The sequence below is a fragment of the Callithrix jacchus genome, chromosome 14, assembly GCF_049354715.1.
Source record: "Callithrix jacchus isolate 240 chromosome 14, calJac240_pri, whole genome shotgun sequence".
In the NCBI taxonomy this organism is placed as follows: domain Eukaryota; kingdom Metazoa; phylum Chordata; class Mammalia; order Primates; family Cebidae; genus Callithrix; species Callithrix jacchus.
The window spans coordinates 77,286,978-77,301,517 of NC_133515.1; the positions used below are offsets into that span (position 1 = coordinate 77,286,978).

Below are 14,540 nucleotides of genomic sequence, written 5' to 3' on the forward strand. Positions count from 1 at the left end.
TGGCATTTGGAAAAAATCATGGAATTGATAAAATTTATGATATATTATCTGGTATTATAGTTACTTGTATGCTTGTTTTATCATCTGTACAAGTTTAATCTGCTTAGGTGTAGGAAGCACATTTATCTTTGTACCTTTTAGAGTACCTGTTACAGTGCCTTACACTCTGGTGCTCAATAAATGTAAGTTGAATGACAATAAGAGTGTTAGGTCATATTCACTAGCAAACAGATCTCTGCAGCAGGTTCTAAGGGCTACAATATAATGGAATGAACGTGCAAAATTCCTGCCTTTGTTTTCTAGGCAAACCCGTAATTAGAAACAATTTAAAGATAAGACTTTACAAACCAAAAAGGAAGACCTAGACCACTCTTAGGCACAAAGATTTTAATAGAGAGTAACAGAGGAGATGACTACCTTGGAAGAAGCAGCTTGGCATTCAGTGTTCACTTGTGTTAGTCAAACAGCATTTCCAGACTGAGGTGCAAAGCACAGGATGTCCAAGCATTGACTCTTGCATGGGTGCATGTCCTGAGGCTCAGACAAGTGACCTGATTACAGTCAGGGGCATCTAGATGTCTCTGGAGTGTTCAGATGGAGGCTTTTGACAACAATAGTTTCCACATCTAGTCAACAGGCTTGAAAAATGAGAGAAATATAGGTCAGCCCAAGAAGAGTGCCAGCCTTATTGGCCCAATTCCTTGGCACAAAGTAGACACCCAATAAATACATGTTAAGTGGGTGACATGGTTCCCCTCCCCTCTGGCTCCAACCTGTTCGGTCAGTAGTCAGGGAGCTCTACGCACTGTCAAGGCCATGCATCTACCTGTCTGTTATCTTTGTTGAGGAAAACACCACAGTCATTGTCTCTACAGAGTTAATGACCAGTAGAACATTTCTGAAAATCAGGCATGGCCAAGAAGGGGCCTTGAGAACAACCACAGTACCAGGTTGAAGAGGCATGCTCGACAGCCCAGCACATCAGAGGCATGAGCCACAGGGAAGGATGCTGGCCCTAAGTGTAAGCCACCTTGGGGCCCTAAAAGAAGGAGGAGACAATTGTCAGGTGTGGTTTATAAATATCCCTGCAAGTTGTTCTTTGTGAAGGAAATGCAACAAGAACAATCCTGGGTGTCCTCTACTGCACACTTCCTGGTTCTCTTTATGGGAGTCCAAAAGAAGTGATCTGTAATTACCCCTCAGAAGATGATTTGTCCTTGGTGAACACTGGTAGATGTAGGTGTGTGTTATGTGTGTGTGTTTGGGGGATGGTATATGAGTATGTGTTCTATCTGTGTGTGAATGCATGCAGGGAAGCAGGAGAAGTAAGAGAGGGGAGTATCATTGCAGACCTCTCTCTTTTATTGTTTCTCACTAACCCAGAGCATTAATTGAAATAATCATTTTTCTTGCTCACTTTATAATCACTATCAAAGCTCTATGATGTTTAATTTTTGTCAGGTACCAAAAAGGATGAACAAAGAAACTTTGACATTACAACAGTCTACCAGGTATACAAATGAAGAAGGCTCGGAGAAAGAATTAGTGGGGATTCGAATCTCGATAAAGCAAGTTATCACTATCAGCATAACCTTGAAAGAATCACAGACCTTTCTCTAGCTCATTCATTAAAGCTTTGTTTAATTCAACAAATATTTATCACATGCCAGGTGCCTGCACTAAGCACTGCGGCTTCATTCATTTATTCATTCAACAAACATTTATTAAATCCCTATTATGTGCCAAGCACTGATCAAGGGGTTGGGATACAGCCATGAATAAAATAGGTAATATTTCTGCCCTTGTGGAGTTTATATTCTAGTGGTATGGGGAGCAGACAGGCAATAAACAAATAAATATACAATCAACATGTCAGGTGTTAAGTGCTATGAAGAAGAATAAAGGGGGTAATGGGATAAAGAAGGCCATGGTTGATACTTTATATAAGATGTCTTGCTGGGCACAGTGGCTCACACCTGTAATCCCAGCACTTTGGGAGGCTGAGTTGGGCAGATCACGAGGTCAAGAGATTGAGACCATCCTGGCCAACATGGTGAAACCCCATCTCTACTAAAATACAAAAATTAGCTGGGCATGGAGGCATGTGCCTGTAGTCCCAGCTGCTTGAAAGGCTGAGGCAGGAGAATTGCTTGAACCCAGAGGGGGAGGTTGCAGTGAGCCGAGATCTTGCCACTGTATTCCAGCCTGGTGCCTGGCAACAGAGCAAGACTCTGTCTCAAAAAAAAAAAAAAAAAAAAAAGATGTCTTGGAAGGCAGGCATCTGGGAGTTCAGATTTAAGCAACATGGGAAGAAAGCTAAGGAAGGAGACATACAGGTATGTGGGGAAAGAGCACGTAACAAAGAGTACAATAGGCATGACTCAATCAATTATACCTCAGTTAAAGGTGGAAAAAAAGAAAGGAATGACTCATTATATACAAAAGCCTTCTAAGTTGCCTCAAATCCCTTCTGGAAATTAGAAGTATATAAATAAACCATAAATGCCTTACCTACCCAGCATGAACAAAACGACCTAAAATAAGGATGAAATGAGAAAGTGTTTTTAGAAGCAAAGAAGCCTATATACATATACAGTAATGCTATTTATTAGTCACTGGTTGGCACTAACAATCAGAACCAAGTATGCATCTATATTTGAAGGTCTTATGCACAAATTAAATCGGTGCTGTCCCAAGTGCAGGAGCTAATACAAATGCCAAAAACATATTCAGTGGTTATGGTGAGTAACAGTGTAACCTGCTTAGAACTGTATCTTAGGCCTGTAGTCCCCATGCAAATATAGCCTCTCATACTATAGCTCACAGTATACCATTTCCTACTGCATTCAATTAGGGAAAGCTGAAGTCTCCCCACCAAGATGAGACCTAAATTTCTTTATTTACAAGGAAATCACTGGTTAGAAAATTCCTTAGCCTTGGCAATTAGTCAATCAAGTTCATTAGCACAGGTTGACATATTTCCAGGACTGGTGAAATTTTAATTGGGCAGCAAGGAGGGGAATACTCAAGCTTTAAGGAAATTCTCATTCAGAATGTTCTAACCTTCCAGCTTCTCCTACGTTTTCCTTAAATCTAACTTAGAGGGATAATCGAGACCATACACACACACGAATTCAGCCTGGATGTGGCATTCTGGAGGAAAACCCCAGCTAAGTACACGAGTGTGTTTCAGCTTTTCCAGAAGAAAAATAGTTATGCATTATACATGGACTATACAGACATTTTTTTGTAAGCCTTACTTTAAAATGTTTGAATTTTCAAAGTTAAAATGTTCCATGTGTTTAGTATTTCTTGTTCTATTAGACTAAAGAGAAGTGGTTGAAAATTCAGTCTCAGCAAACATGGTATATTCCAAGAATGTTTGATATATTATGATTTCTGCAGCTATAGAGTTTGTAAACATGACTTTCATACTCATTACTGGTTATAGTTAAAAGGTCATTTAGTCAATAAACATTTATTGAGTACCTACTGTATGCCAGGCCCTGTTCTATGCACAGGAGATACAGCAGCAAATAAAGTTCATATGTTAAAGGAAACAGACCATAAATGAATTTATAAATATAAAGGCAGGTAGTGAAGCAATTGCTCTTCCCGTTTTATTTAGGGAAAGGGAAATGTGGGAGGGACTGCTATTTTAGAGAGAAAGCCTCTCCCTTGAAGTCTCATTTGAATAAAGATCTTAATGAGCCTTTTACTGATTTGGGGAAATGCCCCAGGCAGACAGAGTGGGCCAGGCTTTGTTGTCTGGAGTCCCTGGAATAGCCTGAAGGCCAATGTGGCTTGGACAGAGTGAGAGGTGAGCAAAGTAGAACAAAATGAGATCTTACGTGAAACCTCCATTTTCTGGATTTTCAAGCTATGATAATTGCAAGGAAAGCCTGCTATCAAACTACAGTCTCCTCATTAAGTTTCACATGAACACATACAAAAATGGACATTCTCTGTTTTCCCTCTCAGGACCATTTGCTTTTACATTTCAATAGCCTGAAATGCTCTTCCTTACCCCTCTTCCTATCAAACTCCCCCAGGTTTAATTTAAGCTCTGTCCCCTATAAGAATCCTCTCTTAACTCCTCCAGCGAATATTGAGTCACTCTTCTTTGTGACTGAGAGGGTCTTAACCTAGGACTTCCCTGCCATCGATAGATCTTTACAGGAACTCTGAAATTGTATAAAATTTTGTGTATCATTCTGTATGTTTTTCCAAGGGTGTTCATGAATGCCATGAGATTTTCAAATCAGTTTGTAACTTTAAAAGGTGGAGAACCACCAAGCACTCATGGTCAGTGCTTTTCAATCATTAAATGTGCACACAAACTGTCCACGTTTCATTAGACTGAAGATTCCAATTCAATAGCCCTGGAGTGAGGCTTGATGCTGCTGGTCCTGGGACCGTACTTGGTAGCAAGAAACTAGAATGTGGTCAGCACATGCTTGTGTACCCTGGCAAGGTGCTCTCTGCACTTAGGTAGATCACAGGTTTCTGGATAGCAAAGTCACTGCCAATACTACTTGGCTTTTCTCCCAAGTAGGGACTAATAGAAAAACAGCCCACTGTTGGGCCAGACAGGTGTTCTACAGATATTAGTCTCAACTAGGCTTCTAAGGTTACCACCAAATGTTTAAGGCTACACCTTTCCAAAATGCAGAGCAGAATCTCAGAACCCTTAAAATCTTCCTGAAGTGAAGCTTTTTCCTCACTTCCAGTAATAGAGTCCCATAACGTATTGAAACCTATATCCATTAACTCTACAAGCGATGGTAGTTAGCACAGGAAATGAACTCATTTGGAAGAACAATTCACTATATGAGGGCATCATTACTCACTGAAGACATTCAACACAAAGAAATAACATAAGGCACAGGGCATGGTGGCTCATGCTTGTAATCCCAGCACTTTGGGAGGCTGAAACAGAAGGATCACTTGAGGCCAGGAGTTGAACACCCTGAAAAGAAAGAAAGAGGCCAGGCACAGTGGCTCACACCTGTAATCCCAGCACTTTGGAGGCCAAGGCAGGTGGATCACGAGGCCATGAGTTCAAGACCAGGCTGGCCAAGAAGGTGGAACCCCGTCTCTACCAAAAAAATACAAAAATTAGCCAGGCAGGGTGGCAGGCGCTACTCGGGAGGCTGAGGCGAGAGAATTGCTTGAACTCAGGCAGCAGAGGTTTCAGTGAGCCCAGATCCCGTCACTGCACTCCAGCCTGGCTGATAGAGTAAGGCTTAATGAGAGAGAGAGAGAGAGAGAGAGAGAGAGAGATAACATAGGGCATCAAAGGAACCAGGATAAATCAAACCACCAGGCCCTTAAATGAGCAGATCCTAGATAACTCTTTAGAGCCCAGCAGTGAAGAAGTCTCATTTCAAAATGGCAGAGGGAGAGAAAACCTCCGAAAGGCAAGGAATAATGTAGAAAAGTAAAATTAGGGTTTTGGAATAAAACTGCCACCTCAAACAACCTGCCACTCTATATTTGCACAAACTATAAAAGAAGTTATTTATTGGGCCATGTGGAAATAAAGTGCTTTTAACAGCAGCTAACAATAGATCACGTGAAAAAAAGTTACATATAAGACGTGGAAGGAATGTCTTTATGTGTTCAAAAGGAATTTTACATGTGGTTTTTTATAAATATATACACACACATTATTTGGACCTATACCATATGTAATGAAAACTATGCATAAATATTTATAAAAATACCATTTTTTAAGTAAGCCAGAAACATTTAATATTTTTCAATAAATTAATATATAAAATATATACATTAGTGCCAAATGGAACATATTTGAAATATGAGCCCCAAGTAAAATGCTCAGGAATCTGGAGTAGAATCCAGGTATCTGCCAAAGGAAATTTTGGACCAGTTGTCTTTTGAAGAAGGGAAACAATGCTGGGTCTCTTATCTTCACGCACTGTTTTGCTTGTCAAACTTCTAGCATCACTTCAGCGGAGTTTAGTATTTGACTTCTAACCTCATGGCTATTTGACCTGCCAACTATTATTTTTCTTTGAGGCTTTTAACTCTCCACCCAAGTATTTTGCTTCCAGAACAGTTGTGTCCGTTTCCTTTTCACTTCACCTTAACGTCAGCCTGGGTTTACAACGTCGGCTTAAGGTGCACCCTCTAAGGTTTCAGATAGACCCAGGGCACTGCGGTGATGACCTGAAGCTGATATCTTTCGGCAAAGCCAAGGTGCTTGGGAGGTTCTCCGCGTTGTGCCAGGATTTCCATCCAACCTGAGAGTCTTAGGGCAGAGGCCAGACCCCGAGCGTCTGACTCCCCAGGGTCCCAGCCCCTTCCCCAGGCTGATCCTGCGGGCTGGGACCTCCCAGCCGGAAAACACTGCCCTTTCCTGTGGCCTACTCCTTCCACAGGCCGACGACTCTCAGAAGAGGAGGAGACGGAGACCGATTAAGAAAATTAGCATTCATTAACCCGGTTCGAGCTCAGGCCCCCGCGGAGGGGAGGGGCGCGCCAGGCGGCGGCGTCTGGGTGACCGGCGGGCGCAGGTGCCGCCACGGGCGGAATTTTACGCTCCCGGGCCGGCAGCTGCACCACTTGCGCCTCGTCGGGCGTCTGGGGCAGCCGCCAACAGCTTGCCCCTACTTTAGGCAAATCCCTTTAAAAGACCCCGAGGGAGAAGACACGCCTCCCTCTGAACTGGAGAACCTGTAGCGTCTGCGGTTCGTCGCGTGTCCAGCTGCTCAGCCGGTAGCTCCGGCATCTCCAGGGCGTTAAGTCCACTCTCCGGGTTTTGGCTGCAGCTACTAGGGGAGCGAGCTGGAAACTGACAGAACGCGACCCTCCCCCTCCGCGCTCACCGGAGCCCGGGCTGCGAGGGACCCGGGGAGCTGCGGCCGGGCTGGGGCGGCGCACTCAGGTGGCTTCGCTTCCCTGCGGGTCACCGCCCGCCACGCCGGAACCTCGCACAGCTAGGTCGGCTTGTTGGGATCGGGAGAGGTGGGCGCACGAGGTTTACTGCGGGAGTCCGGGGTACGGGCGGAGTCCTATTGTCCCCGAGCACCCGGGCGGCAGCACCTCGGGGTCCTTCTTTAAACCGGGAGTGTGGCGACCTTTCTTTGTGCTAAGGGAGCCGAACGCGGGTTCTTCTCTGAGGGAAGTCGCCTACTTGGGGGTGGCGCTGGGGAGGTAACAGTGGGCGCCCATTGTCCTCCGAGGGTCCGCCGTTGACCCCCCCCCACCCCCCGCGCGCCTGGCCGCCTGCTGGCCCCGGGCCAGGGCACAGGTACCGCGTCCGGGAGGGTCGGCCCCGCCGCCCGCTCCCTCCGCTCCCTCCGCTCCCTCCGCTCCGCCCCGCCCCGGGCCAGCCCCGCGCCGCCGGCCCCGCCCCGCGTTGCCCCGCCCTCCGCAGGTTCAGTCCTCGCGTCCGGCCGCCTAACGCTCAGTCGCGCGCACCTTCTCTCGCGGCCGAGGGGCCGCGGCGCGGGGCCAACCCGGAGACCCGGCCGCGGGCCTGGAGAGCCTTCACGCCGTCTCGGAGCGGAGAATGCGGTGAGCAGGCGCCGCGCCGCGCCGGCACACCCGGCTGGTTCTGCAAGCACCGGCAGGCTGGTTCTGCTTGTGCCCGTGGGGGGCTCGGGCAGCGGTTGAGATCCTCGGCGGCTGCCGGTGAGTCGGGAGAGCCCAGAACTCCTTCCTCTCTACCTGTCTGTGAGTCTGTCCCGCCCGCGGCCGTGGCCGCTTTCCGGCGTGCGCTGGTGTTAGGCTGGGAAACCAACAGAGAGACTGGATACCGAGGGCATCGCTTTCCCATCTCATGTTCAAAGGACTGAAGGGAACGTAAAGCAAGCCAGGAGGGGGTCGGGCGGCCCCACCGGAACGTAGGGCTCCTCCATTTGCGCCCACCACTTTTAAGGGTGGGGCTGCGCGGCCGCATTGCACCCTCTGAGCTATTGACAGAGCCATTCTGGCCGCGTGTAGAATTTTTCCATAGGAGAACAAGCCTCACTTCGCTACCGCGCCCCTCGCGTCGTGGATTGGAACCAGAGCCGCACATGGGTGCATCGCACAGCTCTGCCGTGGCATCGCCCCCCCCCGCCCCGTGCCCTCTTCTTTCTTAACGGAGAGCATTGTTAGCGGGGCAACAACCTGCAGATCTGGCTATTGACTTTTTTTGTTTTTTTGTCTTTTGACCGTGACAGCTGAAACATTTACAAGGTTTTGGGGTTCCCCAGACCTTTCTCCTTGAAACTAAGTGCCTTGACACAGACAAATATCAGACATGTGAGGACGAATGGCTCTGGCCATTTTTTCTTTATGAATTATTATGCTCTATCCCCCTCTCGACTTTGGGAGGCATGTGTTTCATCTTATAAATAGAAAGTAGAATATTTTTTGGCAGGATTTCCTTTATACTGTACAGTCTAGGAGAGGTCAGTTTAAAAATAAATACGCACTTGAATGTTACATTACCGAGAGCCAGGCTGTGGCTGGGACAAGCTGCGTGGACAGCAGCATCAAAGCCGGGAGCGCAGCTGTGTTGAAAGTAGTAAAAGCCCCAGAGTGCAGCCCAGGCTGACAGTCAAGTAATTACATTTTGTTTAAAAAAAAAAAAGGTGAGGGGAGCGAATTAAAATGAGGGCGGGAATAGGATTGTCAGAAGGGTATTGCAACATGAATCTTTCCAGCCCGGGCGTATTTGGAGGAGTGGGCTGCTGGTGTGTGCTGAGGGTGTAGGGGGGCTCTAGGGAGGGAACTGATAAATGTGTTAGGGAGACAGAGATTCTGTCCCCATCCCCCAGATCTTAGTTCTCACAATATCCAAGAGTTTCTTGGGAGTACTGCCTTTTAAACGGAACAAAATTAGAAGAGCAGCAGATGTCTGTATTTTAATAGCAAAGCCGGTCTTAGGGACTTCCCCTTAACATCACAGGGAGGAAAAAAAGACTCGCCAGGAACCACTGATGATGCCCTAAGGGTCTTGTCCCTAAGATAATTTAAAAGCCTCCTGTAATGTTCTAATTTATACAAGAGCTTTCCTCTTAAAACCAGGAAATGTACCTTTTCTTTTCTGGACAATTCCAGAAGTCTATTCTTTCATACCCCCTGCAATTTGTATAAGCTCTTATTGGTAGTTAATAAACTACACAGGTATGTGTGTGATGCATATCCTTTTCAGAATAGATTTAGACACTCAGAAATAAGTTGGAGTAGTTGCGAAATATTTAGCACTTTCACGTGAAATAAATGATAAAGGCCATTTATCTAGTCAAGGAATGGTTGAAAGTTCCTTACGAAGTCTCCCGAAGAATGCTGCTTTCCCAATGGGCCTCACCCATTGAATGAAACAGCCCCAGTCTCTGGGCTCACAGATAAGAACTTTAGAGGAAAAATTTGGAAGCGTTTCTGGATCCAAGACAGTTTCTGTTTTCCAGTGGTATCATCTGCTAGAGATTTACATGATGAATTCAATGATTAGAACATGGTGCTGAGGCTGTGGCAGCAGCTACAGGCTTGAAATAAGATGAGCTCCTCTTTCCCTCCATCTGATCAGTGAAATTGTCTCACATATCTCTATGGAACAAGTAAAAGCAGCTAGAGTAGTAAGTGTGGCACACTTTTTGCTTTTTAGTGTACATTTAAGTGTGGTGCAAGATGAATAATACAAAGCCGTAACAGTGATTGCAAAAGGGCTCACATGGGTTCATTTGCCCTGTGCTCCAGCCTTTCCTTTAATGTGGTGTTTTGTTTTATGTCCAGCATGCTCTCAAAAGCTGTGCTTTTTCACTTACAAAGTTTCTGGTATTCAACAGTGTTGGGGATAAAATTGCTTTAACCTATATCACCCAAATTTTTTTTTAACCAGGCCATAGATTTTTCACAAATTCTTTGCCCATTAACTGTAACATTTATCCAGTGGGTGGAATATAATTCATAACCTAGAGACCTCCAAGAAGACTGCTCTGGTTGTATTATTATTATGAAGATTCTTACTTTCAGTCTGATTTTATCTAGGCCCAGTCTCATTTCTTACCAGAATCCTGTGAACCTGGTTTTCTTTTCATTGATTGAATGAATCTGTTTTTAAATGCAGTATGTTTGCCAGAGAACAAGTATAGCCATTTTTAAATACTGGATTCAGCCACCCACAAAATCTTGTGTGTCTCACCAAGCAGAGAAGACCAAGAATTCTCCTCATATATTACATTGTTCATTACTTTGGATGTTATAAGCACTTCCTAAGTGGAACCTGTCCTACGTGTCAAACACTCTTCTCAGCCCTTCATCTTGATTATTTGTTTCTACCAATCATCTTATGAAGGAACTGTTGTATCCCCATTTTACTGGTGTAGAGACTGAGGACAGACCAGTTGTATAACTTACCCAACACTGCAATAAGCAGAACACCTAAACATGCATGTGCAGTTTATCAACACAATATGTGCAGGCATAAGTGGCTAATCCTTTCTGAAAGTCAGCAGCTCTTTGGGTTAAGGGGATGGGGAAAAAAAACACCTTGAACTTCTGAAGCCTCCCTGAGTCAGACTGCCTGAGCACGTGTCCTAGTTCTGCCACTTAACACCTGTGTGATTTTGGGCAAGTTGCTTAGCCTGTACCTCAGTTTATCCTTTGTAAAATGGGGATAATATTATCCTGACAATTAAAGGAGTTAAAAAAAAGATGATGTACTCGGAACAGTGCCTGACCCAGACTAGGCACAATAAAAGGTTGAGGTTTCAGTGTTGCTCTTGTTGTTTTCCTAGGTACTTAATACTGGTTCTGTCATTTAATATTCATAACTATTTTTTGAGATAGAAAACCTCTTATCTGTGGTTTTCCTTTCTGTGTGTCAGTTACCCACAGTCAACCACAGTCTGAAAATAGGTGAATATGCAACAATAAGATATTTTGAGAGAAAGAGACCATGGTCACATAATTTTTATTACATTGTTATAATTGTTCTATTTTATTATTAGTCTCTTACTGTGCCTATTTTACAAATTAAACTTTATCACAGATGTGTGTGTGTGTGTGTGTGTGTGTGTATGTATACATATATAAATAGTATACGGTTCAGTACTGTCCAAGGTTTCAGGCACCCACTAAGGGTCTTAGAAATATGTTTTGAGGATAAGGCAGACTATTATATTGTTCTTCTTCAGATGAGAACACAGGCTCAGAAAGGTTTAGTAACGTGGTCAAGATTACACAGCTCAATAGTAGAAGCAGGGTTTGAACTCAGGTCTCTTTGATCTTATACTAAATCCCACACCCCCACCAGCAGGGAGGAGGGGCAGAGAAGTTGTGAAATCTGATTTTTTGTTTTTTGTTTTTTTTGAGACGGAGTTTTGCTGTTGTTACTCAGACTGGAGTGCAATGGCGCAATCTCAGCTCATGGCAACCTCCGCCTCCTGGCGGAGAATTCAAGCAATTCTCCTGCCTCAGCCTCCCGAGTAGCTGGGATTACAGGCATGCACCACCACGCCCAGCTAATTTTTGTATTTTTAGTAGAGACAGGGTTTCACTTTCTTGACCAGGATGGTCCTGATCTCTTGACCTTGTGATCCACCTGCCTCCCAAAGTGCTGGGATTACAGGCGTGAGCCACCGCGCCGGCCTGAAATCTGATTTTTGTTGCGACTTTTGGCCTCTGGCAAGGACATAATTTCATATCACCCTGTATCTCACAGTTAAAGATGACAATAATTGCCAGCCTTGGGGAATACTATGTAAATTATTTTATTATTAAAGATGGTTCAATCCCACACATGGCAACAGCCTTCTCCTACAGTTAACATAAAGCAGTTTAATTTATGCCATAAACGAAGAGATTTACTAAATGTGGGGCTCTCTAGTGAGAAAGCAAGCCAAGCCACAGCCAGGGACAAGAATTCTGGGGGCCAGGGATGAAGTGGAGCTCTAGTGTAGACCATGTGCCTGCTTCAAAGTTCTGGGAAGTCAGGGGTCTAGTAACCGTGTCTGGACAATTCCCTCCTTGAAGGCAGGAACCGCACTACCTGGGCCTTCAGTCCCGGCACTCAGTGGGAGTTTTAGTCCATGTTTGCCGACGATGTTGCTGCAAGAACTCAGCAGAAGGGGAGCTACGTGTAAGGTTGACAGAAAGGCCCTGGGGTTCTGTCCATGGCAGAAGTCAAGTCTTGTTATAGTTCTGCATGTGCCCTGGGCCCTGCTAGATAAGAAAGGTAGAACAAAGAAGCCTTCGAAACCTCGAGAGGTGTCCTGGAAAACCCACAGGGCCTGCCTGGCCTCCACTGCTTTGATGCTGTGGGTTTGTGACTAGCTGTAGGGGTCAGCTCCAAGAACGTCTCAGACTGAACAGAGTTCTGGAAAGGACAGCCCGAAATAACTCAGGTTGCCTCAAAGCTGAGGGTTACAGCCTTGGAGCTGTCCAGTTCCATTTGAAATCTTCTCCTGTCCCCACCCCTCAAAGGCTACAAAACAAAACAATACCCCACACGCCAGAATAAGTAGCCATGTAGTTCTAAAGCAATAGTCAGGTATGTTTATTTAACAACAACAAAAAAGCTTTCGTTGGCCTTGATACACTTCACTGCAAAGTTTCATCAGAATCACATGATGATGGACTGAATTTGACAATACCTCTGTTAGAAAAGCAGTTTCCAAATTTTAACTATACAGTTTTGTAATACAAAGCATGATATTGATATTTAAAAGATTACTATTTCTAAATAGCCAAGTAAACTGTGTGGAAGCTGATGAGTTCCAAAGTAGTGTTTGCTTACTCCTTACTGCTTGCCTAAATCATGAATTAATAGAATTCTAGAATCCCAAATTTAAAAGTTTTTAAAAAGGATTTTCAGTGAATTGGGTTTTATTTCCATATGGAAGTTATTAGCCTTCTAGCCTTTGGCCCTTTGTTAAACCGTGTTGCAGAGATCCCACACCTGCAATCAGATAACAAGGGCACGGCCTAGAGTGTACCTGGAGCCATGAATAGCATCAGAAAAGTATTCTTTTGCTTTCATCAAAATGTGGGACCCCACTTTGATGAAAGTCGCTTTCTGTAGGACTGTTCAGAGCATTTAAAAAGCCCGTGTATATAGTGAATCTTCACAGGGAGGTAGTGTCTGGAGTTTCTCAAATAGTTTTGCCCACTGAGCAGCTGCAGGACTAGGCTGGCAGGAAACACACTCTGGAAAACACAAAACAGAAGCTACATAACTGCAATATGCCCTAAAGAGCTGGAGGAACCCAGGGACATTTTAGAGAACCACAGGCATTACAGGAAGAGAGCCATGAGAACGTGGTAAAACACTGATAGAACTAATGGAGAATTAAGTGAGGGCAATCAAAAGGGGTGTGTGTGTGTGTGAGTAGAGATAAAAAAAAATACAGATTCTGGTCTTAGCTCTGACCCAAATTGTATAACTTTGACCGCTTGAGGTTTTCTTGTTCTCATCCGTAAAATGCCACCATTTGTCGGGAGATGATCTCAGATAATCTCTAGTTCTAGAATCAGTGAGCCAGGATCAGTGGCACCTATTAGCATAGCTGTCTTTCTACTAATAATGTAAGACTCTGGGTTGAAAACAGACCCGTGCAGATCTCTGGCAGAGCAGCCTGAGCAAGCATGGAAGGCGGGCAGGGAACTTCAAAGTCAGGCCTCTGTTTAGACAGTTTGCACATTCGGGAATCTGTCATGTTCTAGTAACAACCTGAAGGTCCTCTTTGTAGACACATCTTGCCAATGATAGATCATTGTCGTGAGTTCAGTTGAAAAAGCTTTTCTGTCCAAATACATCATAATCATTTAGGCTACACAGAGTTTTTAAAACAAGCAGAGGCATTTTTGGTGAAATGTGGCTTTGCCATTCAGACTGTGTTTGATTTCCCTACCTTTTTATTTATTTTTTTAAATTTTTGTTTTGCCAAGGGTCACTTCAGACTTAAAACATTGATTTTAGCATAGCGGGAGATGAGGCTCTAAGCCCTTGGCCGACCGGCTAATCACAAAACAAATCCTTCCCTTTCTCTGGGCAGGCTTCGTCCCATCACCTGTGAAGAAATGGCAGAGTGGGAGGGTGGGGATGGGAAGTTCTTGTATCAGAGGCATTTCCATAGGGTCTCTATTGTTAACACTGCATTTAAATTGTCTTTTTAAAAAACTTTTAGGTTCAGGGCTACATGTGCATGTTTGTTATATAGGTAGGCTCATGTCACGGGGTTTGGTGTACAGATTATTTCATCACCCAGGAACTAAGCATAGTACCTGATCATTACTCTTTCTCCTCCTCTTCCTCCTCCCACCCTTCCCCCTCAAGTAGGCCCCAGTGTCTGTTGTTCCCCTCTTTGTATCCGTTTGTTCTCATTTAGCTCCAACTTATAAGTGAGCACACGTGGTATTCGGTTTTCTGCTCCTGCATACGTTTGCTAAGGACAGAGGCCTTCGGCGGCTCCATCTGTGTTCTTTATTGAACCAAGTGACTCCCTAATTAGACTACTGGCTCCTTGAGGGTAGGGAGTGAATCTAGTTTATCATTCATCTTTTCTGCAATAGGACTTAATGACAAA

At 44.7% G+C, this 14,540-nt stretch overlaps 1 protein-coding gene across 4 annotated transcripts in view; it reads left to right on the top strand.

The window, feature by feature from the left end:
- Positions 1 to 6,840: 6,840 nt before the first annotated feature.
- Positions 6,841 to 14,540, top strand: part of CDC42EP3 (CDC42 effector protein 3) — a 29,477-nt gene continuing 21,777 nt past the window's right edge. Inside the window, exon 1 of one of the 4 annotated variants that reach the window (XM_035272788.3) lies at positions 6,841 to 6,987. The gene's annotated coding sequence lies outside the window, so the exon portion shown is untranslated. Of the gene's footprint in view, positions 6,988 to 7,431; positions 7,657 to 14,540 lie in introns of those variants that run through there. The other 3 variants (XM_008980852.5, XM_008980851.5, XM_054245042.2) reach the window with 3 other exon arrangements.